Genomic DNA, 27,905 nt, shown 5'->3' on the forward strand with positions numbered 1-27,905 from the left:
TTGATCATTTATGTGGGTGAATGCATAATGATAAAAAATCTGGAGAATGTACCCATGCAGTTGAGCAGTCTACAGTTAGGCTTTTATTTTTTAATTTTTATTTTTTGTACGGGAAAGGAACATTTCTCTCTGATTTAGTGGCTTCGCAGTCTGCACACTGAGGCATGTCATGTAACTATGTTCTTTAATGTAAAAGTAAACTATAATGCACCGTGAGCGATATGACAAAGTTTCTAGAAATATTTTTGCAATTAAACATTTCAGTAAGCGTACGTTCTCTGTACATTAGTGTACAGCGACAAGCTGCTGAAAGATGATAACAAAAAACACCCTTTAATTATTCATGATGTGGTGATTGTTATCATGTGTGGAAGAAGTCACTGGAAAATAGAAATTGGCATTGTTTTGTATTGTTTTGTGATTTTATTGTGGAAAATGCAGTTTCTCTTTGCTCTAAATTAAATTACATACTGCAGTCTGTAGTCAGTGTAATCTGATACAAAGTAACTTCAAATAAATGCTGTTAACAAGGACAATATCATCCCAAAGTGATAAGTATTAAGGTTTTTGCCTTGGCTTCTGAAATGTATTGCCAACAAAAGCTTTGACTTTCTTTCAGCCCAGGGTGCAGTGACGCCACTGTTCTCCACCTACACAGGAAGTGTTTTTAGAGTACCTGTCCAGTAGTGCCACAAGGCATATCACCTCTATGTACTCCGAGGTCAGCTGCCATTGATCTCAGTCAAGCTGCTCCATCAGCTTCTCACTGCTCAACAGTATCGTCCACTCAAAACATGAAACAAATGAATTCCAAAATTATACGGATTACATTCAGACAAGACAAGAAGTCAAGTTTTTAATGCTTGTATGTTCTTCACATGTTTCTTTAACTATACAAAACAGGGACATTGCTGCATTGTTGTATGATTGGCACCAATTAAGGAATTTGTGTAAGTGCATTGTGACAGCCGACTAATCCAGCCAGAGTTGGACCATGTATCTATGTAAGTGACAAGTATTTTGACAGTGTCTTCTAATAACGTTGTTAGGCAATAGAAAAACTGCTCTGGCTGGACATATTGTATTTCCTGTGAGTCCCGAGAGCTTGTTTGGAGTTGTTGTGAAGCATAGCATCAATTTTTGACCATGTTAGACATGAGGCATTTGCTCAGTTTACACACTGGCTGAAACCAGAGTGTCACATGGGTTTACAGCGCAAATCCTTATGTTCAAGTTTTGTCAAGTATGTGTGAGGTCAGGGCTGGTGAGTGTAGCATTTTCAGTTTTGAGTAAAATAGCCCAAACATTGTGCATGAGATCTGGTTTAAAAGGTGTAAAAGATATCTGCATTTATATGATCCATAACAGCAAGATCCCTGCATGAATTAATGGGACGCCTGTTTTGTGATTCTATGATTTTCCTGCAGAACAGGTGAGTGTTTGAGCGGAGTGACAACTCATAAACTAGCTGATAACCTGTTCCTGTGTCTTCTTATCTGTCTTCCAGACAATCCCTGGTCCCTGAGCACGCTGTCGTTTCCCCTCAGGCCCATTATCAGATCCCCTCCGTAGGCTCCCAGCAGCTGCAGTTATTGTGGAAGAGTCGACTTTTATAGCCCCATGATGTCTGTGACAACACCAGCTTTTATGAGTGAGTACATGTTGTCTTGTGGTCGTTGGGATGTTAGTTTCCTTCTTCTTTTTTTTTTTGTTTTGACTGAGAGGCTTCCTCCTAATTTGTTTACTTTTTCCTCATCAATTAAAATCTTAATATTAAATTCCTTAAAGTTTACAACACACCTGACACAGTATTTTTTGGCAAACAACTGGAGAAAATAGAAACATTTTTTCAGTGGCTAATATAGTGAAAAATCTAAATAATCAAACAAAAAAGGACAAAGCACAGAAAAGCCAGTTGCAGACTTTAACGCAATGCCAAGGTTATTGTCAAATATTATATCATTAATCGTCATTTTCCAATCGTGTTTCGTCACTGATCGGCCTCTCGTGCTATCTGTGGGAAATGCGTTATCTCCCTCTGCCATTCATGTACACATTTATTGGATTCCAAGTCTCTGGGATCAATCTTTTGGCCACCAGAGGAGCATAACTAATGGCAACATTAGAATGGCTTTGTGAGAGGGACTGGCCGGATGCGGGTTAACCAAGCAGGAAATAATCTAGGATTTTATATCCTGCATGAATGGCCATAGGATATGCTGAGAATAAATTAATCCCCCCCAAAATTTTAGCAGTGAGGTTATCTTTTAACAGTTTCAGAGGGGTGGGTGGTTTGTTTGGCTGATTTTTTTTCTCCTAAAGGGGGGTGAGTTTTCTCCCCGCATGCACACATGTGGAATTTCTCGGCAGATAATGACCGTCATCTTAATGCTCAGCCAGGGTTAGACTATCTATTCTGCCTCTGACCGCAGGTCTAGACGACCTTCCTCTGGAAAGCCTTTTTTTCCCCTCTTCCTTTTAAAGACCCACTTCTATTTTCCTGTTGTGCCCAAACAAGGATTTTATAAAATGGGTGACATCGCCACACAAGCTGTCTGCCGAATCCCCCTTAATTAAAGTGACGTTTAAAGCCTTCCTCAGACACTAATAAACCCCCTCTCCATTAAGATCCTCCTAATTACTGTGTGCAAAGGAAAGGGGGACACACACAGACAGACAGTGTGGAGGTAAGCCTGCTGGCATTTGGCCCCATAAGCTGAGCGCCACACAAAAGAAAATGTCCCCTGGGTTACCCATCCTACCAGAGAGGTTTCTTTTTTTTCTCCAGCCTCTCTCCCCCTCTTGTTGTTTTCTTCTTTATGAATGAAAGTATATGACATGTGGGGCTGAGAGTGTCCATTCATGGAGCTGGTGGAATGTGTGAATAAGGGCTTTGAATGAGGCATGAATCACAGCCACCTGATTAGTCATTAAGCAGTCTTTTGACATTACCATTGTTTAAATGTGCATGGTGGAAGTGAGAGTGCTGTCATCTATAAACACCCGTTCAGTCAAGTGAGGCTGATTAGAAAAGTTAGATATTCAGTGTAAACTGAGAGATGCATTAATCTTCCCAGGGAGCATTTTCAAGCATGTTCCTCAGTGGACCAATTAAAAAACATTTTGGAAAGTTTATTTAGTAAACTTTGATACGTCGGATGTTAGTCCCACGTTAGTCCCACATGGCTTTATAACGGCTTAAATGGATGTGGACAAGAGAATCTCATATGATTACACGTCACACTGAGCCACAAGTACAGAGTGTGTGGACAGTCACCACAGCTTCGGTGGCAGGGGCCTGCCCAGAAAGGTTAAACGTGTTTGGTTCATGTCCTGGTCTGCAGATTAATGACATTAACGAAGTTTCCATTAGTCGTGCAACTGGGGGAGACATGGGCGTCCATGCGGAAAGCCACATGACCGAGGCAGAGATAAGAGAAAATGAAATACGTCTTCGTGGAGACAGGAGGGGCCAGGAAGTGCCACTCCAAATTAGCCGCAGGCCCAGTTTGTTGTTACTTCATTAACCCAACAGCCCCGGGAAAAATAAAAAGAGGGGTCACAACCTCACAGCAACAGGGAGGCCTGAAATTTGCAAAGAGAGGCTCCTTCAAACTTTGTCTGGATGCAACTATTGACACAATACAGACGAGTGTTTGTGAGGGAAAGTTTTCATTTGGAGGAAAATCCAGTCGATCTCACCATTGTTACATTTTAGTGTTTCACCTCAAACAAGTCTGTTTGAATTAAGTTTCAATTAATTTTGTTATATTTGTAGACCATTAAAGAAACACCAGATTACTTTACTGATGTTTACATGATTATAATTTGTTGTTAAAATATGCTGCAGATTAAATATAGCCATGTATTTCCACTTTTTTGTAAGTTTCATTAAAATTATCATTCAAGGCTAATTTACTCAGCATTGTGGCATCATACAGTGATTCATTCCTTAACACTGTTGTTGCAAAGGAGATGAACAGTCACATCAGTCTCTTATAGTCTGATATTTTACCTCTATTAAATATATTAAATGTTAAAAACAGGGCTGGCATGAATATAAGATTTGTACTACATGACTTTGATGGCCCAAATAATTTACAATAATTAATATTATTGTGATATTTATAGAAAATTAAAAAAATAAAATAATGCTATCAGTGAAATTCAACTTTAAGTTTGTGTATTGTGCGCTTTGTCTCTTTTTTAGTAAATGAATTACTCTCAAAAAATGAGTTTAGGGAGGTGGAGAGAGAGACAACATGAGAGCAGAAAGAACTTGATTTAAAAGGCGCTGGAATACTTTACACAAAGTTATCATTATAATCAATATTTCATTTGTTAAATATCACAGTTACAGTATTGTCAATACCGGTATATTGCAACACCCCTAGTTAAAAGTGTAAATGCCAGTAATCCAGAGCATTGCTAGTTAGTAGTTTAGATGATTTACCTTTAAACTACACTGTCCAAGTGTCTGTGAAAGTCTGTGAGTAAAGGTCACACTATCTTTTTATTCAGATCTGACAGCATGTGGGTGTAAAAGTTCACACAGTCCTGTCTTTCTTAGTCTGTGATCCAGCTTTTATTGCACGAATCACGCAGATGCAACTTTACACGATATTACATGACACTATCCAACACTAGATAGTAGCATCAATAATATAAATTCATTATCAGCCGTTCGACAAATTAGAATAATATGGGGTATTACTGGGTCATCAATATTAGATCGTGTGCTTTGTGCTGTGTTTGTTGCTGTCTAACATTTGGTGGTGTACTTCAAAACAAGAGCCGAGTTGTATAATGCCGTCCTTGTTGTTGTAACGCGAGCCGCGCGGTGGCTCTTTATTTGCAGGCAGTGACTTTATTAGAGTCTATGGTTACAGACCCTTGGAAGGAGGGCTATTGTATTCTCACCCCTTCTCTGGCAAACATACCTCTGCTGCTCTCCTCCTTTGCACACTCTTCATAACAAACAGGCCTGCAGAGTGCGGGTAGGAATCTGAAGTTATCGGTATTACTTGAGTTAGTATTTTATTAATTAAAAGGAGATGTGTGTAGTCACTTAAAATCATACAAAGTGCCTTAAATCCTTATTCTATGTTAATATCTTAAAAAAGTCAACCTAATTTCCCTCTCCTTTCCTTAGTTCTCTCTCTGACACACACATACACACACACACACCTACCCACTCAGCAACATGGATCAGCAGCAGCTGACTTGGCTAGAAACTCTGTGGCACAGGTAGACAGAGGCAGGGTCCAGCGAGTGTCTACTGAGGCTGCAGACACATCTGCCTGCTTGATTTCACCTGGTAACTGAGCATGTAGTATTTACTTCTCGGCTGAAATGCAATCAGGGGCTGGTAGCTGGCAAGGAAGCAATGAGCCTGCGATTAGGTGCAGTTTTTTTTTCTCCCCCTTCTCAAGGAGTAAGGAAGAGTTAGAGTTGAAAAACTGTGAGGAGAAAAAAATGCATTGTAATAGTTTATCAACTAACGCAAAACTGCATGTGATTTTTTCACATTAACAAACTTATAACTCATATTACATGAACAGAAAAATTATGAAACCATTAAAACAATGTCCGGTCACTTCTGTGTTCTTAAATAATTATTTTAAACAATTACTATAGCACCTAAAGGTCAAACAAAGCTTCATGACATATTTTTTTCATTATTTTAAATCAGTTTCCGCTAACATTTAATACTAAAGCATAATAACATTTTAAATTGTAGCCTAAACTCAAATCAAGTCGCCTTTATGCAAGATGATTGACCGTACAATGAAATGCATTATTACAAGCTGTTTCACTACTGACGACGAGAGCCTTGTGAAATTCCTGATGACAAACGTATCAGTAACACCGCTGAGGTTCCTACGGTAGAGTGCTCCCCTGTGTGCGTATAAACATTTACATCCTCGAGACAAGAGTCACCTCTCTAATCTGGCTGAAGAAGTGTGTGGAGAGGCCCTTTATCCCGCCCTGCTTTAACCGGTTGCTCACAGAAGAGCCATTTACCTCCACTAATGGGGAGTGAGTCTTTCTCCGGGGCCTGTTTGCCTCTCAGCCCTCTGAAAGAAACTTCGCCAGAGAGGAGACATTAAGAAAACCCGTTAATCTGGAGCATTCTGTCTGTGTCTACCCAGGGAGCGGACCGAGCTCCTTGGTGCCTTCTCAAGAGACTTCTTCTCACAGCAACTATAGAAGTGTTAGATCAGCACTTTTCTCAGTCGCCCTGATGAAGACACAGTGGTTAAACAAATAAGTGGGTAGCCTTTGTTTATTGAGTTTGAAGGCTTTAAACATGAACCACACAACATTCACCATAAACTGCATTGCTTCTGTTTACTATGATATGCCCCTTTTAAACATGGGCCATATCATAGTAGCCTTCGAGTAGTCTACTATAATAGCATGACAAATCCGATTTTTTTTAAACAAGACCAAGAGTCTGGAGCCATGCTAGCAGCTCTGTGAGACTAAATTTAGACACAGCAATGCTTTGAATTAATGATAAGGCCATTGTGAGCACGCTAAATGCTAAGTGCTAACATGCTGATGTTTCGCAGGTATAATGTTTTAGTTTAGTGTGTTAGCATTTTAGTCAACACCAAACACAAAATAGAGCTAATGGCGCATTTATGTTCAATGTTAGATGTGTATAAGGACACGGACGGAGCCTTCTGTCTGTACTACAGTATGCAGTGTTTCCTCTAGGATTTTTTTCAGCAGTGGGGCTGGTGGGGGTGAGAGACATCCCTTGGCCGAATACCGAGTACCGAATACCGTTTTTTAGTTTTTCATTGGTTTTTGCAGATGAACCCCCTCCAGATTAGTGTTGTCACGGTACCAAAATTGGGACCCACGGTACGATACCAGTGAAAGTATCACGGTTCTGAGTAGTATCATGATACCACAGCAAAAATGAGGCAGATGTGCCTTTTGTTATTTATAAAAAGATAAATCACTTTTCTATAATACATCAATGATATTTCAATGGAATAAATTACTTATTGACTTATTCATACTTCAAAAACAGCATCAATAAGTGATTAACATAGGGGGGATCAAAATAAAATGAAATAAAAATCAACCAGCCCCCCTCCTCCCCTGACAAGTAAAGAACAGTCCCTCCATAAGTAAAGAACAGTCCCTAAAGTGCGGTGAGGTTTGTGGACCGTTACCTGCCACAAAGACAGAAATGTGAACGGCTCGTTTCGGCTTCCTCCGTTCAAAGGTACATTATTACTACCTCCTTCACTACTGTCACCATGTTTGTTGTTGTCAGAAACGTTTTGATCCGCCCTTTCGTGCCATCTGTTGGATGCATCTGATCAAGGATAGTGACGGTCACAACATTTGAAATGAACGTATCCCTTATAGAACGTAAAGGAAGTATGAATGAGCCTTGACGCTGATGGAGATTTCATGAAATACGTTTTTCAGTACAGTCATAAACCTGATGATGGCGCCACATGAAAAGTTGAGGGATCAAAGTTATTGTAGTTCATTCTGAGTGGGACACGAATGTCCCAAATGTAGCAAATTTAAGGCGATCCATCCACTAAGATATTCCACTAAAAGCCAAACATGTCAACTTGCTGGTGGAGCTAGAGGAAGAATCAGAGGGATTTACCTTCTGGGGGCCATGAATGTATTCACAGAATTTCTTAGCAAACCATCCAGTAGATGTTGAGATATTTCAGTCTGGACCAAAGTAGTCCACAGCACTAGGACTTTAAAAATCCCTTCTAGACACCAGAGTTTTGTAAGAACACACAAAACACAGACAACTAAACAAATAGTGCAAAAACAAACAGGCAACAACACAAATTCTTTCTCTTTTACCTCCGTGGTGTTCAATCCTCACTCTAGCCTATATAGAGAGAGCAAATTATTGATTTTAGAGCTGTGTTTATCTCTGCGAATCAGGCAATAAAGCCTCACTCCCCCCTAAAAGGCACCAGAGGAAACAGTTGTACCAGCAGGAACAGAAGCCCTACCACAATCACAACCAAGTCACTGTTAACTTACCTTTGTTTGTGACAGTGGAGGCTTTTAACCCCAGACACTCAGTCTTTACTCACCGTTTATGGAGCAATCCTACTGTGTCAGGAGTGCTAGAACAAGGTCATCAGCGGCTGCAAGCAGAGTGACCTGTCGTTAAAGATAGGACAAATAAACACAGGAGAATGAGGCTAATCAGTTGGGTAGCCACAATGGCAGGTGGCTGGCAGGTTAGGATGAGCAGGGGAGGTGGGTGCTGGAGCTGGGGTGGAAGTATGAGAAAAGCATTTTAGGGAAATTCAGCACTGCAACAAGAGGATTCAGGAGGCAGAATCAGAAACACACAACAACATACCCTAACACACACATACATGTCAAACACACACACACACACACACACACACACACACACACACACGCTTGTGTTTCAGTGGGAACGACAGATGCCGTATGGACTGTTGTATTCTCAGTAGTAAAGGAGGGCCCTGAGGGTCTCTCCTGTCTGACAGTACACCAGGGATCAGCTGTGACACAGTGACACCGATCCCCTCATGTCACACACAATGCTGTCCTAACACCACTGTGTGTGTGTGTGTGTGTGTGTGTGTGTGTGTGTGAGAGAGAGAGATAGAGAGAGAGAGTGTGTGTGTGTGTGTGTATGAATGTGCGTTGTGGGATTTCATTATGTCAAATACACAAGAGCAGATTTATTCATGTCAGTATGACATTGCTTTGTCCTGTTTTTTTCCACATTGCTTAAATTTGTTTTGAGAAACAAATGCATCAAAATTATTTTTTAATTTATAAAATTTGCAATTTAATTATTTAATCAATTAATTTTACACTGTATGGTCAGTGGCTGTACAATCAGAGGGAAAGGTGGGATGTGTTGTGGGTTGTACTGCTCCTGTTTGGCCAGTTGAGGCCATGCTTTCCTCAGGGTAAGCAGAGACTGACTCCAGCCTCAGCACATACAGTCACTCTGGCCCACTTCTCTCCTCACAGAGATGTTGTATATATGGGTCATGCAGGTGGAAGCGTTGCATTTCCACAATCATCTTGCATTCTGTATACTTTTGGCAGCAGTGGAAAGTAAAAACGTACACACAGTTTACTTAAAATCTATATGAAAATTTAAGCTGCTGTAGTGTACGTCTTTTCTTTTACCTCATTATTATTTCATTTATTTTCCATCCTCTGTGTTTGCAGTTACTAGTTACGTTGTAGGCTTTATTGCAAAACATGTTCTTGGCTATAGGCTCAGAAAATAAGTTGCTTTGCACCTTTAAATGCATCTTGCAGGTAAATGCATTAATAATTTCACAATACGCAAGATTTAAGTTTACTTACATTTTACGGCAAATCTGTCTATTACTTTTACTAGAGATACATTGTGAATGCACATCTGTTTCTATTATGGTGTTGTGAATTTGATTTATGTTCAAGAATGTTTAGCACAAGCTTTGAATAAATAACCTTTAAAAGATACTTACATATCTGACAATCTCAACATTTTTACTGCGGTTGTAGGGTTTATGATTTGATGTATAGTTTTAATTTGAACCTCTTAGAGTTCAGTCTTTAGTACTGATTTTAAGACCGTGGCCATTTCAGTGTGCTCAAATATGTTTAATATTGGAATTTGAAATTTCTCAAAGCACATTGGGTTAGAAAGTATTAACCAAATAAACAAGTTTACACTTTAAACAAAACTACCTGTACAGTGGATAGTGATACTGAGTCTGCTTACTGCTTCTCCCCCAGTAGTGGTGGTCCATATACCATGCTGGTCAGCCTCTTTCCAGGTGCAGACCTTCTCTACTGAAAAGCACCATGAGCCTGTCAAATAAGTAAAGCCAGGGAGATGTGTGGCCTGTGAAAGGGATATGCTCACCCTGCTAGTGGGCGCAGAGACGCTCCTTTGTTTCCTGGCATGTCTCACATACTTTCAGAGCCTAGATAAGCCCCAGCACCATGAAACACTGCTTTATGTTTGGCCTCGGTAACGTACCAGAGAGGGCAGAGTGGACTCAGAGGAGAGACCAGTCAGTGAGCAGGTAATATGTCCTCAGTGTTGCACCTTATTAAAGGGCCAGATACATATAAGAGCCCTGGTTACGCACTCCTGAAGTATTTAAGTATCTGCTGAAAAATACTGAAATAACCAGGCTTCCAGTTTTAACATTCCTCCCTCCAACTCCTTCACTGTCACTCATTTTTGCTTTATTTCCTTCCCCCTCTGAGGAGAAGGGGTAAGCTGGGATGGTGAAAGGCAAGGGGGGGTTTGGAGGGTAGGGAGGTGGGGGCTTTGCTGTTTCCTGAAATCGGATTAGCAGCTACTCTACACTTAGATTGCAGGGACTGGGGCTTTAGTTTAGCCCAGCTCAAGACCACCCAACAGGTAAACAGGTACATTACTGTGGAGCAAAAAGGAAAGTGAATGGTGAGGGGATAGAGGATAAAAAATACTCATGAGAGATGGCTACAGAGTGAGTGAAATAAATACGAGACTAGCTGGCAGACTGGTGAAAGCGGATTCCGTAGTGCGGTTAATCTGAAATTAATTCCAAAAACTGCTCGATGAAGTGGTGGAAATTTAGAAATTGCAATGAAACAAACAAAAAAGAAAAAATACGCCAAGCCTAACTTAACTTTCAAAATTTATTCCGAACTACCAATTTGTGAACTTCCTCTTTTTTGAACCAACTCTCTGGACCTGCACAAAAGACCCACATATCTCACCCCCAGCCCTCCCCGCTCACCAAGATATCTAAACCTCACACTGTCATGCTGCTGCCACTGCATCCCACAGAAAACCTCCTGAAAATTAGTTTTTGGCAACCGGCTCGCAAACACACTCTCCTGTCTGCTGCAAGCCACCAAGGCTTTGTTAGGCAGGCCTGCTCTGAGCCCAGAGCCTTCAAGACCCCCATTATGCAGCAGGACTCAGCGGGGCAGAAAGAGCAGGAGTGTTTTCGCCAGTCATGTGGGCACACAGGCATTATACACTCTTCAGTGGCACTGTAGATATTTTGTGAGTCTTACAAACAGAGGGGAGGCCTGCAAAGGCTGCAAGAAGTTTTGATAATTGGGAGTTATATAAGTTCCCAAATCCTCACAGGAGGATTTTAAGTTTTTTCCCCTCCTTTTCCCCTATTGTGTGTTTTGAAAAGCTGTGTGTGAAGGCCCCACTGCGAAGGTGACAAATCCTTTGACATAAATCATTGTGTAAAGGTTAAAGTAATACAGTCAAGTGCTCAGGAAGAAGAGCCTCTAATTGCCTGCTTTGCTCCGGCTTTGCCAAGCAGTGTTTTACAAATTAAACAACAGCTCTTGTGCACTGCAGAGCATTTGTCCATGTGTGCACGCACCTCACGCACGTGTGTTTGTGCGTCTTTGTTTACATGTGCCTTTGTGTGTGTCCACTTATGTCTTATTGTAAAAATATGCTTGTGCAGAGCTCGTGTCAAGATCCAGAGATGCGTATATCAGCTGCAGCTGGGTAGGAAGAGTTTTTACTAATCAGTGATGGACAAACTCAGGGCTCCCTGCATCTCAAACATCACTGCTTCTGTCAGGGGCCCCGAGTGCAGAGCAGGCGGGCTGAGCAGCTCTGATCAGCAGTGTTGTGTTATTTTTTTTTTCCCACTGAATCACACTGGGGAACATGTGTGTGTGTTTGAGATGCAGGGATGCATGGTGCTAACCCTCCCCTGAGTAGTAATGCATGAACTGTTAGCAAAACATTGTTGCTGCTGCTGTTGCCTTCTATGTTAATAAGATGTGGATTGGGGTGGGGGTGTGTGGGGGGGGTGCACAGATGTAATTCAAGGTTGACATCACAGGATTCATAATGCACCTATAGTGAAGGATATCATGCATTTGGCAGACCTTAGGCGAAGTTTCAAAGTCAATTCAGGAGACACTCCTGCAGTCAATCACAGATGATGATTTCACATAAGGCAGCTCGGATAAATGATGACAAAATGATTTTAGATTAGATATTTCAAGTATTATTATCAAAGGAAGACAAGGTATTTTGGAAATCAAATTCAGTTCATAAAATACATTTATTCAATAATATTTTGACACAGAAAGCCCTTGCAGCTCATTACAAGCCCCCCATATTTGTAATCGCTGTTCCTTTTATGCAGCGTTTCAAGCTGTCAAAGCTGCTCGTCTCCATGTCACTCAGTTACGTGTTGTAGAAAGAGAAGAGTTCAGGATGTGTAAATGTATTTATGAATGCATGATTTTGTGAAAGTGTGTACTTGGCTCTCTCCTCTTGCTGTCTAATAACTGGTAACCCCAGCTGTGAGTGTGTGTGTGTATTTGTCTGCCTGTGTAAAGCTGAGGCTCGCCGAGGCACTGAGGCGAAACTTGGCCCCAGTCAGGCCAGTGCGCAGAGGGCAGAGACCAAAAAGCCTCCAGCCGTGCTTTCTCTCTCTCTCTCTTTCTCTTTCAATCTCTCCCTCCTCCACTGGGATTTGGAAATAGGTAGCCCGGAAGATGTAACATGTATTTATTTTGTATACAACACTCAGGGATTTTTTTTGCCTTTTTGTAAATGCACATGCAGTACATTTTACAGACCCTGCAGTGGCTAGCAGAAAAAAAGCCCATCAATTTTGTGGAGGATTTGTTAAGATTTGCCAATTTCAAGTCCTTCAAATTAAATGGCAAAATGCCCCAAGAATGACGCCTTTTCTGATCTTACATATATATCATCAGGATGATGTCACTTGTCTTTACCTCCCCAACAGTTTACATATCACTGCTGTGAAAAGCAAAAACAGTTTTCGGTCCAATACAGCTGTGGTTTGGTTAAGTTTAGGTACAAAAATGACTTGGCTAGCGTTGGAGATGAACATTGTTTGGTCTTCAGTTACAATTTTGTTAATGCATCCATCTCAACATTGGAGGAAACACACAGGTAAATGTGGAGGGATTAAACACCGGCTGTGATTCCAGCCGCACGGATCTGGCATTGGATAATAAACTGGAAGACAACATCAGTTTCTAATGGTATACCAGGAACTGTAGTGTCTTCTGTGTCACTAAAACATGGCTAAATCCCTAAATATGACTCTTTTTTTATATACCGACCTGACAGCACAAAGGGACTGGCAAGATAAAAGGAGGAAGTGTGTGCTTTATGGTGAATAAGGACTGGTGGAACAGTGGGAGAATTGAAATGCTACCCTGTTCCTGCTCACCTGATCTTGAGTTATTTTCAATGAAATGCAGACCGCACTTTCTACCAAGGGAATTCACATCGGTTATTATCTCAGCAGTCTACACCTTGCAGGCGACTACTGATGCTACCCTGTTGGATCTTTGTAAAGACTTCAACTGCATGAATCCTAACCTTAAGAAGTTTATGTCTGACCACCATAACCATACTGACTCTGCCACAGAGAGAATAAAGACTCTGGATCACTACTACATGCAATCAGAAATGGCTACAGAGCAGAATCAGTACCTCAACAGGAGGCTCAATCATGGAGCCATCTTGCTGGGTCAAAATATGTAAACAAACAATGACAAATGCCCCCAGTGATGCAGGAGGTCAGGAAATGTTCAGGACAATCAGAGACCTCCCCACTGTCTGCACTACATGACGCAGTCTGGAGCACATTCCAGGGCACCATCGTCAATGTTACTGATGACTTCATTGTATTCACTGAGTCTGGTGGATTTAACTAGTAAACCAACAGAAGCAACTGCACCAAAAACTACAGTTAAATCATTCCACAACCAGAGACCATGGATTACCAGAACCATCTGGGATGCCATAAACACACACATTGCAGTTTACAAATTAGAACAGCAGTCTGGAAACATGGACTATCATAAAGCAGCAGCCTACAATCTAAGAAGAGCAGTAAAAGAGGCAAAAAGGGACTACAGGAATTAAGTGCAACTACAATTTCAGGAGGGCAATCCCAGAAGCATATGGCAAAGTCTAAGAACCATGACAGATTATACGTGCTTCAAGAAGTCCACCATCAGTCCGAAGAAAACAATATCAGCCTTTGTGAATGACTACCGCCCAGTGGCTCTCACCTCTGTAGTGATGAAGTGCTTTGAACGGCTGGTTAAGAATTAAATCTGCTCTTCACTACCCAGCACACTGGACCCACTACAGTTTGCCTACTGTCTCAACTGATCAACGGAAGATGCCATAGCACAAATCCTCCACACTAACATCAAGGAGCTGGGATTAAACACCTCATATGCATATGGATCCTTGACTTCCTGATGGAAGAACCCAGGTGGTGAGGGTTCTGCCATCCTCATCCTTAACACTGGCACCCATTGGTGTCGTTACAACAACCCACCCCTGAACATTAGTGAGACCAAGGAGATGATAATGGACTTTGGGAAGAAGCAGTGACGGATCTATGCATCCCTTTATATCAATGGGTCCTTGGGGTCGAGGGTGGACAGCCTCCGGTATCTTGCTTGCTATTGCAGAGGGCCTGACCTGGATGATGGATACTGACACAGTGGTGAGAACCACAAGACAGAGACTGTTTCACCTCAGACGCTTGAGGATATTTTGGGTATCCCCTCAAATACTGAGGAATTTCCACTCCTGCTCTATTGAGAACATCCTGACGGAGAACATCATGGCATCCCTCCATAGAGTGGTTAGATCAGCTTGACATACTGTATACTAGGGAGTTCTCTATCCTGCCTAAAGGAGGTTTACACTAGGAGTAGACCGATATGGATTTTTTAGGGCCGATGCCGATACCGATTTTTTTCCATCACCCTTAGCCGATGACTGATTATGGACTACTGATTTTCTTGAGCCGATATTTAGGGCCGATACTGCTTTTGCTCCCTCAATTTACATAAAAAAAAAATGACACAATGATAACAAATATTACAGGTCTCAAGTTTAAAATAAGAAACATTTATTGAACAGTAAAAAATACTAAAACAAGATGGAAAGTTGAGGTAGAACAGGTAGAATATTATTATTATTATTATTATACATTCAAATAAAAAGAGTTCAGTGCTCTTAAATCTTCCAGTAATGTCTTTATAAAATAAACAAATATTTAAGCTGAAGCATAAATAAAACAACAACTACTGTACACAGTAGGATTCAACAGCTTTGTTCAACTTAACCACATACTTTCAAATGAAAAAAAGTGCCAGGGAAAAATAAATCCGCGAACCCACGCACGTATCGGCCGATGCCGATACAAGTAAAAAACTCAAATATCGGCCCGATATATCGGCCGGCCGATGCATCGGTCTATCCTTAGTTTACACCAGGTGCTGCAAGAATAAGGCAAGGAGAATCATTAAGGAAAGCAACCAACCAGATGGCTGCCAGATAACTTTAAACTCTTTTTATGCACAAATTGAAGGAACTGACAATATTACATTTCACTGGAACTGTACCTTATGTGACATGTGACACATGAATTTGACTGATTGATAATACAGTTGTAGTCATGAATCCCTATCAAACATGCATTGCAACCCTGAACTTCTCCTGACATTAATCACGGAGCTTTGTATAAGAACGCAAATGTCCGAAACAGTTGAACTGGACATTAGACAGACTCTGCACTGCCACCAGTGCAAAGTCTGTGTAATGTCTAATTGAGCCCATGAATGAATAGAGCAGGTCATTATCCAGACAATTCACAGCGAGCGAGTAAGCGTGTTGATGATGTTTCTATTATACTACTGGCACAAAATCAGAAGAATACAAACATTCAAGGGTGAAGAGGAAAGGTCATTTACACTAAGATGGCAACGAAAATGTCTATTTGGAGAGATGAAGTTTTGGAAACTTCTGTCAGTAAGTGCAAACACCAACATTGTCAGAAAAATTCAAGGAACCGCAGGAGACTCTGTTGTTTGACCAAACGACAAACCGGCTGCTTCCACAGCGTACATCCTGCCTTTTGTAAGCTCCATCCAGGTGCAACCCTTCCATCTATCCATCCATCCATTTTCATTCGCTTATCTGGGGCCAGGCTGTGAGGGCAGCAGGCCAAGCAAAGCACCTCAGACTCCCCTCTCCTTAGCAACACTTTGTAGCTTCTCCTGGGGGACCCCAGGACCCAGGACAGATGAGATATGTAATCCCCCCAGCATGTTCTGATTCTGCCTCGGGTCCTCCTACCAGTGGGACGTACCAGGAGCACCTCTAATGGGAGGCGCCTAGGAAGCAGCCTGATCAGGTGCCCGAACCACCTCAACTGACCCTTTTGACCCTTCTGGCTCTACCATCCTTCGTCCTAGCAAAATTAAATATTTCCAGTCAGTGAGAATGCGTCTGACAGGGACAATCTCCTGTTGTGTGCTACATGTGTGAAAAGGCAACTCCAGACAATGTTCGGACCTGATTCTCTGGACATTTTCGGAGTTCATATGAGAAAATGGTCTTGGTTAAAAGAAAGCAACATTGATATTGGAAGCAAATAGTCCGGAGTTTTGTTGACCCATCCGTCAGCCCCGACCTCCTCCCACTGTGCCTCTATAACTACATTACACAAATCCCTCATTTGCTCCTTACAAACAAGAATCATAATTCCTATGGCCTCTAGAGGGCTTTGTCATCTGAACATAAAGAGGTGTTTCTGGGCATTTGCTAAAACGACTGATTCTGCTTCTTTGGAGGACAGTCTCCTTTTTCTTGCATCTTCCCAGTGGATAAAGACTTGTATATCCTCACCCTGTGTTGCCTTCTCATCTCCTTCTTCCCTCACAGGACCCTTCAGTAGCCTGAAGAGGAAAACCAGCATGGAGCCCAGGCCACTGGTTAAGCATTTTCATGCTGGATTTGAAATCAGATTATATATGAGCCTGCTCAATTGACTTAATGGATTTGAAGAGACTAGATCCTATTAATAAAGGAATAAAAGAGATGGAGGAAAGGAAAAAAGGGGTGACTTTGCCCCAGAGGCCGTGGCCCCACCAGTGGGAGTAGAAGGCTAATCTGCCATGCAAATTAAATCCTGCCTCTATGCACTGGCCCCTCTAATGTCCTCCATTACACACCTTTTATTTGTTGTGGTCTGATATTGCAAACACATATGGTTCCAGCAACAGTCAGGGACATCTGGTATGGGAGTGATTACTGGGGAAGATGGAATTTGTATCCTGTCTCATCCCAGCAAACTGCTCTTTGCCTCAGAGGAATGAGCAATGGGAATATTCCAAGATGGTCTTCAGATTGGGACTGACACTCGTTTGGTATTCCCTTTTTTCACCTCCTAAAGAATCTGCCTTCATGAGTTCCAGGCAGGATTATGATGCAGTTGAGAGTGAGAGGTTTAATCAGTGAGAGTGGCAGTATTTGGGCCATAACAGAGCTTACCTCACCGTTTTCTCTTTTGTCTTAATGAGGTTGTACTTTGCTTCATTCCTTGGAAGTCTACCTCTCACACTCTGTTCCTGTCAGGCTGTCAAAAGTAGCTGTAAAAACACACATATGTCACATATGCTAATCCGATTTGCACAGGGATCATGACAGGGATTATACTGTACGTACAGTAGCCACAAAGCTGTGAAACTTCCAGTGTTCTTTCTGTGTTTTCCAGCAGCAAAGTTCACCTTCCTCTGAGTCTGGCACAAGTTTGCAGGGCAGACAATTTCTCTCTGATTAGGAATTAAAGCTACACAAGGCAAGGAGAAGAAAAATCCTAAGAACTCTTGCATAAGTAGCTTTCGAGGCCTTTTCTTTTTATAATCGCCGCAAATGAGTAGATGAAATACTGGCTCAAGTGTTTGTTTGTGCATTGGCAAGTTGGTGGGAAAGTCTGTTTTCTTTGCTTGAAACAGTGTGAGTAGATTGAGCTATTTTTTTCTGTGTCTGGCACTTAGTTCAAACACAGCACCTAAAAAGAATAAAGTTAGGGAAAACACACATAGCCCTTTTCCACCAAAATTAACGTGGCTATACAAGTTTTTTGAACCCGATTAAACCCGATAAAAATAGGTGATGACTTTTTTCCTTTATGTATTTTATCTTTTTGTTATGCGTCACATTGGATGTCACAAACACGCTGGAAAACAGTATTAGTAAACAATGGACAGCAGCATGAAGGCCTTTTCTTTTTTAAATCTGTTATGTATTCGGCCTGTCTTTTAAACTTCATGCCGACTTATTTGAAATGATGTCGAGCTTGCTTGGACAAGACAAAGCTGCAGACACTACTGATGAAATTTAGCATGTACACTGTGGTGTCATGTTTCCATTACTGTTGAACAGAGCTGGATCCGATAAATACCTATATCTACTACAGAGTCATTTGTCCCGGAAATCAAGTGGGAAAGGGCCTTTAGATACAAATCAATATCTACATTAAACTGTTTTATATAAAACATTTCATTAATTGCTGGCACATAAATACATGGTCACATTAATCTGAAATAAGCCTATGATTTAAAATGTATGCATACTATGTTTCATTATTGCAAAATGTAAAAAAAAAAAACATTAAGACCCTAGAAATTATCTCCAAATAATGCCTGATTCTGTCTCAGCACATAAAAGATCTAGCCTCTCATCCTCTCTTCTTCATGACTGAAGTCAATATGATATTATAACTTTCACTTAAAGCTTTTATGTTTTCTACTGCATGATGAAAACAATGTTCCCCTCTTTCAATTGCCTACTTTATCAGTGTAGGAGGGGCATTTTTTCTGTCCAATCACAAGCCAGAAAAACACAAGACTAAAACGGAATGCTAGCGTTCTACAGCCTATTATAAGTGTTTGACTGTTTGACCAATCACTGCAAGAGAAACTGCTTCTGCAGGATAAACATAAACTAAATATAGAATATATCCTGTGTCTTTGATATCAACATCCTGCCAAATAAAAATGAATATCCACCTTTCAAACAAAGGTATGCCTGGGAGTGTGGACCTCATTTCAAGCACAATTAACTTGAAATGGAGTGCTGCAAGATCAATAGTCCCCAGTTGATCCAGAGGGAGCTGTCAGTCTATGGAAATGGCACACATATGGTAATATCCCCAGCTTAACAACAACTTAGAGGATTTACTGTTGCTGTTTTCAGACCCACATGAATAACAAACAGTGGGCCACCCCCTGGGAACCATTTTGTTTTATCCCAGCTTCAATTAATCTTTAAGGAGGAGGATACCATTCGGGAGAAATGGCAGGGGGGATATGAAGAGGGCGTTTGTAGATGTGAAAGGTATACTGCTAATTATGAAAATTACAAATAGACGATCCACGCATGCAAATTAGATGATGTGTGTGCTCCAGTGTTTTGTTCACCTAACTAGCTTTTCATCATCTCTTTTTCTCTCCTTTCCATCACACACACACACACACAGGCAGATAAAGTGTGTTTGCACTTTCATTTTCTAATTAGGACACTTTTGTCTCAGTGAGAGCTGCTATTGACAGGCACGCAGACATTAGCAGGATTATATGAGTTCTTACACTGATGAGTGTGATGAGATCTCAGGAGATGCGTATGGATTTTACCTCCTGCTGACTGCACTTCTCTCCCCTTAGCCTCGGGGCCAGAAACCTGTGGCATAAAAGAACTCTCCAAGAAGAAATGAGAGGGAGGATAGCTGGCAAGCATGGTAGTTATACGCTCCAGTGTGATGACATTAAGTCAGATTCGTTTAGCAGAGTCAGGTGCAGACAGCCTGCACGTATAGACAATGCAGTGTCACCTGAGAGAGCGCTGGGACTTCAGGTCAATTCGAAATTGATTTACCTCAACTCTGCGATTGATGAAGTCCGTTCAGGTTAAACTGCAGAGTTCTCGATTGGACATGCACTTTGAGGAGTCGCTATTGGAATTGACTTCTGCGTGTCGCCCTCAGCTCAAGCCAGGTGGGAAATTGAGTTACAAAGCACAGTATGAGAGGGATAGATGACCTCTGTGACAGTTATACAGTTTGTGTCTGCCTTTCATAACTCCAGCTGAAGAAAGTCAGTTGATTGAACTGAAAAGGAGACTAAGGTAAAAATCCATATTACTCTTTTCATACTCTTGTAATCTTGCAGCAGGTTGAGTCCTCTTGAGAAAGAGCAGTAGAGAAATGGCGCCATTCAAAACCCGACTGGGGAAGCCCTGCTATTGGCAAATCACAACATGATGGGGCAGCCGGAGGGATGTAAAACACTCTCCCTCCCCTTTCAGGAGGGCGAGATGTAGATGGAGACACGTGACAGGCACAGAGGCAATTCCCTGGCCTGTTTTCCGGGGAGTGTGTTAAACTAAATTTAAATTGCTACTATGATTTCGTCACTCGCCTCTGATGAAGGAGAAGTGATGTTGGTAAAGAAATGAATAAATGGGGAAAAAAACACTGCAGCCCAGGGCCTGTGGCTCTTCCTGACTCCAGCTTTTATCATGTAAATAAGGCGAATGGGACTGGGTTAGGGGGACAATTCCCCAGCCGCCACTTGAGCCAAATGCAACTTTCCTGCGCTTTAGGCCCACAATGAGGAATGTATTTGGAGGCCTCAGTTTTAATTTAACTAGAGTGGCAGCTGAGGGGGCACCAGGGACCTCATCTCATGACTGCTACGATTGCTCGGGTGGAAGGAGGGGAAACCTCAACCTGGTGCTGTACATTTCAATGTGCAAGATCTCCTCCACAGCTCCATCACTGGTTTTGTGTGTGTGTGTGTGTGTGTGTGTGTTTATGCGTGTGTTTGTGTGCTGCAGCTGACTGTTGCACTCGCTCTGCAACACCTCTTTGGTTTCCCAGGGAGGAAACACGCTTCTTGCTCCACTGTAACATTTGATTCATTACGATCTGAAACAGCACATCAGTTCGCTTATTATGTCTTAAAAAATCCTCCCAGCGTCCCAAAGAGCAAGGGGGAAAAAATCCACCAAAGAGGCACTGCCTTGAAATTGACAGCTGTTATTGTGCTGTGCCATCTGGTGCATTTGCCAGGGAACAGAAAAGGGTTAATATTCTATGATGTGTGGTAGCAGTGGCACAGCCTCTTTTGCACAGCCAGAGCGAAATACCGGGTGCCAGGAGTCTGTGCACCCGATGGAGAGAAACCCTCAACATTAGCATGGCACCATATCAACCAATGTGGCTAATTTAATGGGTCAAATACGGTTGGGAGGGTGCCAAAATAACAGACGTACCAGCAGAATCTCTAACAGGGCGGAGAATCACAAAGGAAAGTTACAGCTCCGCTTGGCATTATGCAGCTTTTAATCATAATTCTCCACAGATAAAGCATAGCAAACCCCAGAAATTTTATTTTCCTTTTTCGTTAACCCCACATTTGGGAAATCTGTGTTCATCTTATTTGTGTCCCTGTGCATTTGTGTGCAAGTATGTGTTTTGCTGTGTTGGAGCTGTCATTATTCATTGACCACAGATGTAAATGGATCTAAACAATAGGACGCGCGTGCTGCGGGTAGCGATCGCCCCTGGAGAGGACAGGGCCTGCTGAAATTAATAGGCCTCCCGTGGCTAAATAAGCAATGGTGAAATAAGCCTAAATGTCCCCCAATCGCATGACAGACAGGGCCCAAGAATCCGAACAGCAGGTAGTTATTATATGAATTGCTGGAGAGGGACATATTGCAGACCCAACATGCCACATCAAAGCCATCACACTGGATTTGAATCATTATGTGTGCATTTCAGAGAAGAAAAAAGCTCATTTGATGCACAATGTTTTCTGCTATTTTTGCTTTTTGATTTAAAGTATCACAGCTAATTCTCTCACAGCTAATAAGCATTACTGTGAAAAGCCAAAACACTGCTTTCTTTATACGATCATTGTCAAACTTTTTTTGGGAAGAGAGGGGAATCATGAAACGTCAACTGTTTAAATGTCTTTCTATCAGAAAATACCACATATGTGCACTCATATGCCTAAAGCCCTAATGTTGAAAAAAACACTAAAGAATATGGGTATAAATATGCTCCTTAGCTGGAAGACACACTCCTTTGAGCCATCGGCTCATTTCTAATTCTGAGTGCTGGTTCACAAAATGGTCCAACATTTAAAGCGACTGGCAGGGGGTAAATTAGTGCTCCGAGATGAATTATCATACAATTAAGGACCCCAGAATGTGCCAAAACACAAAACACACAATATGGAGGAAAGACCTACTTTCCCCCTAATTCATCAGAGACAGACCAGTGTCCCATCCTCTTTTAAAGGAACAGGCTTTGACTCTCCAGCCCGTTTACACTCATGCTTTTTTGCTCCTCTTGTGTTCAGCTGTACAGAAATTTACATTAATTCTGTTGTACATGCAGAGATTTTTATGTTATATGGTGATTCCTAAAGACACAATAATTCACATGCATATAATATAACACTGACGCTTCAGTTTAAAGTATCAGCTTTTCATTCATCATAACGTGTTCCTCATACTGTTGCTCTCTGTCTTCTGGCTTCTGTGTGGCGATAAAGGTGGCTGTATTGGGGATCTGAGCTGTGTGGAGTGATGGGCCTGCTGAGGTGGTCAATAATCTATTACAGCACACAGCCCTCAGCAGAGTGACAAATGTCTGTCAGAGAAATGGACCCAAAGAGGTCAGAGCTGGGCTACTGACCTCCTCCCCTCTCTCAACCACCGCACATAGACAGAGCAGGCTGACGCAGACTACAGTAGCAGGTGTCTGTTTTTGTGTCCACCTGGCTTCATCAAAACATGCCAATATGCAGACATTCAGAAATTAATTTACCTTTGCAGTCATGTCAGTAAACCTCCACAACTCATCATCACTGCACGGTTCAACAAATCTTGCAATCTTGTTTAGATCCATGTAAAATGAGGCTTTAAAATTCATGAACTCGTTTTCCTTGTTTTTTTCTTTTTTGGGGGGGGGGGGCTTGAATCATCTTCATATTTAGAAACCCCTCTCTCGGCGCAAACTTTCATACAGAAATAGGTTAACAATCAAATTAAGTACAAAAGCAACCTGAGGCATGATGCTTTCTCAGTAATCTGCTAATGTTCTTATGACAGCATAGATTTGGTTATCATTTCACTTACAGTTGATGCTCAGCCCAGGCACCAGAAAAAAATGTTGTAATTTTACATTTCTGCAAACCACTGTATTTTACATTTGTACCTTTCATACGTATCATATCATCATTTCTAAAGTGACGTAGCTCTGATTTCATGTATATAAGCTCACTTTGTCATTGGAAAGTGGATGGTGACACCTAGGTGAGACACAAGCGAGACAGTGGCAGAACTTTCAGCCATGATTGTACCAACAAAACCAGGTATTTTAAGCTAAAACATGATCTTTTCCTCACCATAACCAAGTGGATTTTTTACCTAAACGTCACTACATGTTAACTACAGCTTAGATAAAAAGGAAAAAGCAATGTAAAGTTTTAACTTATTCTCTATGTACTGACAAATGTTATGTAGCCATGGTTTGCAGAAATGTAAAATGGCAACATTTTTTTCTGGTGCCTGGGCTGAGCCCAAACATCAACTGTAACTAAAATGATAACCAAATCTATGCTGTCATAAGAACACAAGTCCAGCATTCATTCTGGCTTTCAGGTTGCTGGGTTGACGTATAGACCGGGACTGTACACTGTGGAGTGGGAGGACTGCAGTGTATTTTGGACATTAGCACCCTGGGTATGATCAGGTTTTTGTTGTATTCTAGTTTTATGTCGTGCATAATATGCTGGTTTCACAAACCTAAATAAACCCTCATCCCAATTTTCCCGTAGAAACTGGGATACTATGATCAGACTTCTTATCCAGATTTTGTTATCACTGTCTGTCGTGTTTGTAGCAACCCTGCCTTCTAGAAATTACTTTTGTATGTTACTAAACTGCTTTCTAAATTTCATTGTTGTGGCAACACAATCATTGTCTGGAATATGTCTTTTAAATGTTTCTTTCAGGTAACGAAACACTACCTTCATGTACCGCGTAGGCTTCACCAGGAGGTGGTTGGGGAAAATGGCAGCTGAGTCCAGGACCTTGGCACCAGATCCTCAGGTTAGTGACCAGACTATTGTCTTAGGTTTAAGCAACAAATCCACTTGGATAAGGTTAGGGAAAGATTGTGATTCGGTTAACTGTTAATAAAAAAGGTAATAATATAAAAATAATAATGTTGTAGTCACCACAGGAAGATACTGTTTTGCAAGAGTGCCTATTTTGGCGGAAAAAACTGAAATACATTTTCAGTGAACATTTTGCTGATTTGCTCAGTATCAACATTTTTAGGACTTGTGAGATACATAAAAAATAATCCTCATTATTTTAATAGAAACATATTTTTCTTGGCTTCATGTTTCCCTGAAAAAATATTTGCTGTTTCAAATCATGTAATTTCTAGGAAACATGGCTGGTTTGTAGGTGAGCTGTCAATTGATGATATTGGAAAAATATTTGATGATTATCAATGAAATGAGGATCATATGAAAGGCTTTGGCTTTGGCACTGCAGAGCATCAATTTTATTGCAGCTTTTGCCTTTAATTACCAGTCATCATATGAAGAAGCTAAATGCAGCAGAGTTCAGACGTCTAAAAATCAGACTGTGTTCATCTTGTGGTTGAATGTTGCAATACACCTGCACACAGACGCTCAGAAACATAAATACTCTTAACAAAACAGAGATATGAATATCCAGGTTTATCATCTCATGTTCCATTTAAACATAATATCCTGATTAAGATCAAAGCTGGGATAAGAGTCAAAGCAGGATACTAACGTGCATGGAAATGTACTAAGTGATAACACTGAACACTTTAAAATAATCCAGAGGTAAGTCTCTTCACACTTGAATATACCTGGCATGTATGCAGGAGTCCTAATAGAAATATCTGCAAGTAATGCTTTTAACCAAGTCAGAAATGAAGCTTGGATTTGCATACAAGTTTATGATTTGGGCTATTAAGCCTGTGTTCCAGTCCTACAGTTCTCCTGCAAAACTATAATAATAATAATACTGAACGTGTGTTTTGCAAGGACGATCTCATTCCCAATTTGTCAGTGATTTTGGCATCAGATAGAGACGAAAAAAGGCACTTTTCGTGGCAGTATGTTACCCCCTGAAATTTGCGTCAGTTTATAACGCTGCCAGATGGCATCCATTTGCAACACTGCTTGTACCAACGAAAGATAAGGAGCTGGAAAGTCCTTATAGGGCAGGTGGGAGTGGATGTGGATGGGTCCAACAAACCCCAGACCCTTACCCAGCAGGCAACTGTTTACTTCTAGTGTGAATGTCGAGCCAAACCATGATGTTTTTTGTAAACCTAACCATGTGCTTTTGTTACACAAGAAAATAAACGTAAGTACAAAGTGTTAACCGGCGTTGAAGGTTTGACTGAATGCATTTAACAAGCAAGAGGACATTAAGTATGTCATATGTAGATGTGAAAGTTCACTGACTACGCTGCGATAATTGAGAAGTTGGGATTAGAAGGTGTTGGTTTTGCTTTGATTTCTCATTATGTTGAATATTTTCTAAGCTTTTTAAAGTGAAAATAAGGGTGAATTTTCACATTGTGGACAACAAAGCTTTATTTCATATCATCTCGCGCTGTGTTTGAAGACAGGACCTGCACATGTGTCTTACCATATTCAGATTCTGAGAATTCATGTAGTGCTGAGTGTGTAAAAACTCCCTCACAGCCTTCTGGAGTCACCCTGAGAGGAGTCAGTGGTCTTTGTGTATTGGCAGCCCCGCTGTTATAATGATAGGAATGGACGTAGACCATTTAAGTATCAAATCAATAGCAAATTAAATTTTTTAGCAGTGCAAGCTACACTCAGAATCACCTGTAATTATCCCTGACAGACTCTGGTTACGCTACTTTGATGTCACTTTGCTTCCAATACACACACCGCTCAGACCTACTCACAACAGCTGCTGATTATAATTCATATCTAATTAGAATAATGCTTTTTCTATTTTTGCTTTTTTGTTTTTTTCCCTGGCGTATTTTATTGACTAGCTATATGTATTTATGGGTGCAGATAAATGGCACATGTATTCAAAACACTACCTGAACACCTGAAGTAGGTTAAGCAGAAACACATGCGTCTAGCCTGGTGGTGTGGTTCGGAAAATGGGCTGGGACCTGATTTAGATAAAAACACGATGACCCACAGGCGCTCCTATAATGAATAGTGTGTCCTCCGAGCCTTTTCGTTTTCCTCCAGCTTACCACATTTGTCATCTTCATATGAATAAACAAGCCTATTTAATCTCCCTGTCCTTTCATGGGATTTTGTGGCACATATACGCTAACAGCAGGCTATGTGTAACCTACAAACATGCTTGTTTTGTCCTGTTTCCATTGAATGGTTATCAACAGAATCTCCATTGCAAATGAACTGCAGAGAGATGCAGTACCGATCCGTCATTCTCTGAATTTATGTGGAAACTTGTGACAGTGTTTGGAATTAGATCAGACCCCCTACACGTGATCAGTAACACAGTTTTTGTAGCATAAACCTCAGTAACAGCTGTAGCTTAAGCATAGAAAGGCCCAGTAGGTTCAACTAAGGCGGCTGAGAGACGCAGGGAGATGGTAGAAGTGTTGATGCTGACCTGTCAGTCTCCCTGTGCTCACTTCTGCAACACATCGACTGTTGATCAAGTGGAAATTAACTGCACCTGAATGACATGCCATGCTGGGAATCTGCACGTTGGCTCTGCCTTTTTAATAGACTTACACCTCATTTGGCCTCTAAAGCCTGTGAAGCCTCCCATGGGATGGCCTGAGGCAAAGACACACACACACACTCACACACAAATGCATGCACATACAGAAAGTCAGAGGGAGGTATGTGAATGCCAGAGGGAAAGACTTAGAAAGATGTGGAGAGAGAAAAGGAAGGTAAAATATAAAAAGCAGAGACAGAAAGAAAGACGATTTACTTGCAAGAGAAAGATCAGGAGGGAGACAGAAATGGAGACGGGGACAGACAAAGAGACAATGGTGTATAAAGGAGAGGACACAGAATGAGCTTGTGCTGTCTATGTCGGGCAACAGCGACAAAGCCTGATTAGGCCATCGCTGCGCAGTCGGGGAGGGAGCAAGGGCTGAACAATGCAGCCCGCTTCCCCTTCATAACAACAGACTTTCCTGTCTGACCCCATAACCTCTGTCACCGGCAATACGTGTCACAGCCGCAACGACACCCTGTCAGACCCACCCCTCCCTCCCTCTCTCCATCACCCACCTCCCTCCCTCCAACCTCAGGTCCGTCAGTCCAACCTTGTCAGCTGATGAACCCCAAATTATTCACTTTTTGAACAGCGGGTGTGATAACAGGAGATCGTACGTTTATGGTGTAGGTTGCTCAAAAGGGTGAAGTACGGAGTTTTCAATTTCCTCGTTGATATGACCACTATTGGTTGTTTTGGGGTTTTTTTTGGCTTCATATCGGAGTATTTTAAGGTTCAGAGTTAAACTCACTTTGAGAATGAACTAAAACTAACACTGAAGTAAAATATCTGTCTTTAAGTTTCTGACTGTGTGTCCCTGAAACACACTTAAACTCAAATATAATGAATACTGGAAATAACTCATTATAACATTATTAGAGCTGCAACGATCATTTATTCATTAGTCAGTTGAGAGAAAATGAATTGGCAGCTAGTTAGTTAATCAGTTAACTTTAACAGCAAATACTACACTCTTTTTTTACAGTTATAGCTTCTTAAATGTTAGCATTTGCTACTTTTAACCGAGTTATACCGTTGGATATTTAATATATTTTGTGTTCAGATTGTTGGCTGGACAGAGCAAGAAATCTAGAGACATCACCTAGAGAAATTGTAACTTGCTAATTACAGGCATTTTAAAGACCAAATGATTAATCACGAAAAAAATCATCATGAATCAATAATGAAAATAATTGTTAGTTGCAGCTCTAAACATTATGAG

The 27,905-nt window shown here is 41.3% G+C and overlaps 1 long non-coding RNA gene across 2 annotated transcripts in view; it reads left to right on the top strand.

The window, feature by feature from the left end:
• The window catches only part of LOC144467486 (uncharacterized), an 89,451-nt gene that overhangs the window by 6,290 nt on the left and 55,256 nt on the right, over nucleotides 1-27,905 (top strand). For both annotated transcript variants that reach the window (XR_013493679.1, XR_013493680.1), the window contains exons 2-3: nucleotides 1,508-1,651; nucleotides 23,899-23,995. This is a non-coding gene — a long non-coding RNA (uncharacterized LOC144467486). The remainder of the gene's footprint in view (nucleotides 1-1,507; nucleotides 1,652-23,898; nucleotides 23,996-27,905) is intronic.

This window comes from Epinephelus lanceolatus, chromosome 17 (assembly GCF_041903045.1).
Source record: "Epinephelus lanceolatus isolate andai-2023 chromosome 17, ASM4190304v1, whole genome shotgun sequence".
NCBI lineage: Eukaryota > Metazoa > Chordata > Actinopteri > Perciformes > Serranidae > Epinephelus > Epinephelus lanceolatus.